At 40.0% G+C, this 2,660-nt stretch overlaps 1 pseudogene; it reads right to left on the minus strand.

The window, feature by feature from the left end:
* LOC102764763 overlaps positions 1–2,188 on the minus strand; it is a 17,979-nt pseudogene extending 15,791 nt beyond the window's left edge.
* Between the last annotated feature and the right edge of the window lie 472 nt (positions 2,189–2,660).

Genomic DNA, 2,660 nt, shown 5'->3' on the forward strand with positions numbered 1-2,660 from the left:
GGTAAGAGACTGGACAAAAATTGTACACTTATGGATGAGAACAGTGGGGCGGGGGGTAAGGGCATGGGGTGGGGTGTGAACCGGATGGAAGGGAGCTATGGCAGGGGGTGGGGGGAAGAGGAACAACTGTAATAATCTGAACAATAAATCTTAATTAATGAAAAATATTTAAAGTGGCTTAACTCCAGGTAAATTTTTGAAATATGAAAATTCTCTGCAATGATGCTCTCTTAAATTACAATGTTTATAGTCATAGATTGTACCAGCTACCAACTAAACCCATGCCTTTCTTCCCTGCTTTGTGATACAGAAGCTGGAGTTTGTTCCATTGCTTGTTGATTTCCAGCCAGAACAGCGTTTGCCTTATTGGGGTAGAGGGAGCTGGAGGAACCATGCAAGAGGCAGGAGCCTCTTCCTCTTTCCCATGTTTCTGGTTTACTTCTTGGTCATATGGCATGGCTGCCTGAAACACAGCTGCTAGCTGTGGTTTCTCTGCTAATAACAGGCAGACTCGGTGCTACACACAGGCCAGAGTTTCACTTGTGTCCCAGCTAGCTGTTTCCTGCTCTCCAGCCCCCACCTGGAACCAGGCAGTCTTCTCTCATAGGCAGTGGACCACAGCCCATTTCTTCAAAGAGGTCTGGATCTCGGTCTTGGAGAGTGGGGCTCCTACATATTTGTTCCTTCCTTGTGAGTTCTCCTTCAGCCTAAAGTTAGTGGTTCCTTCCTATCCTGCTATTCCTGTGTTTTTAGGGTTTTCGGTGCCTCATATGAGTTAATGTCTTAGTTTTAGTTATCAATTCTTATTTTAAAATATATTTTTATTGATTTCAGAGATGAAGGGAGAGAGATAGAAACATCAATGATGAGATAGAATCATTGATTGGCTGCCTCCTGCACACCCCCTACTGGGAATCCAGCCTGCCACCCAGGCATGTGCCCTGACAGGGAATTGAACCATGACCTCTTGGTTTATAGGTCAACCCTCAAACACTAAGCCACTCCTGCTGAGCTAGTTATCAATTCTTTATGTTAAACTTCCCTGTTCAAATTAAACTTCTTATTAATTCAATTACAGGTTGTTTAAACTTTGTGTCTTGGTTTCTGTATTTGTAGGTAGAAAAAAAATGGTAATTTCATAGAACTGTTTTGAAAATTAAGTGGAAAATGCCTGTAAAACACTTACTGTAGTTTTTAGTATATACTCAGTCAACTGTAATTTTTGTCGTGGTTATTATTGTTATGGTTATTATTATTATTGTTGATGTTGATAAGTAACTCAGGAATACTTTCAATCAATACCTTTAGAGCTGCCAATTCATTCTATTGCATTTCTTTTCTCCCTTCCCCCTTTTCCCCTCCCAATCTCATTTTGTAGAAAATGAGATCTATTATTTATATATTTGAGAAATTGTAAGCTATTTTCCTACCCATCCCCCTTTCAGTGCTTTCTCCTCCTTTATCTATTTAGAGTGAAATTATATTGACATTTGCCAAGACAGTTTTTATGATCACTTTCAATGACCATAAAAGTCACTTCTCTTGCAATCGATTCCTAGAATAGTATAAAAAAAACACCAAAAAAAACCTGTGGAAATTTGCTCCTAATTTTAATTTCTTAGTTCTTCATGGACTCTTCTGTGAACTAGATCTTGGACATTTAAAAGGACTCTCTCTGATGTTGGTAAAATAAAGAGGAGCATAATCTTTTCTTATGGCCATCCTAGTTGCGAATAGCTTTCTAGATCTTCAAGGATCAAATTTAAGATAAAAAAAAATTTACACATTCTATTGATCTGTGCTAATAACTTGGTTATGATTTAACTAGAAAGGAGTAAAGGGAATACTAAATAATATAGGCATGCCATTTATACAGCTCTGCTAATTTAACACTCTTTACGTCTGTTCCCAACTGGTCATTGGGGGAAGGGAATGGACAACAGACCCTGCCTAATAAAGTCTGAGTGACATGGGAAGGTGCTTACCTGACTATCAGTCGCACCTGGGAACAGGTAATTAACCAGAATAGGTATAGGCACTGCAAGGGTGCGAAACCTGCATATTTAGTAAACTCCTGAACAAAGGGAGTTCTTTCTCTTGCCTCTTCTGCTTGCCTGTACTGGTATTCCTGTGACTCCTGTTGCAGGGGGCGCACTCCCTTGCATTTGCCCATGTGGCCCACGGCCATGGAGGATCCACACAATGGACTTTAATTCACCTGATGCTGAACTGGACCCAGCTGCAACATGGCACAGAAGCTCTGGACACTGGGCCTCCTTTTGGCTTTGCTGGACCCACAACTGCCCTTCTTCCAATCTCATTTTGTAGAAAATGAGATCTATTATTTATATATTTGAGAAATTGTAAGCTATTTTCCTACCCATCCCCCTGGGGATGGGTTAAGGGATATGGGACTTTATAACCCTAGGAATGTAACTCCACACCACTAAGAACCATTCATCCTCCTGTGCAAAACTTAGAAAATTCTTTTTCTGAAGATATCACATGAGCCACCCCATGCCCACTAGTGTTGGGGAAATTGGACCCTCTAATTTCTCTGGTAATATTATGGCTTTTAATTATTTTTTCTCTTCTAAGGAATGTTCCTTCCCTATTGTGAAGATGGTAAGTTGAATCTGATCATTAATTGATATATATAT

Source organism: Myotis davidii, unplaced genomic scaffold (genome assembly GCF_000327345.1).
Source record: "Myotis davidii unplaced genomic scaffold, ASM32734v1 scaffold846, whole genome shotgun sequence".
Lineage (NCBI taxonomy): Eukaryota > Metazoa > Chordata > Mammalia > Chiroptera > Vespertilionidae > Myotis > Myotis davidii.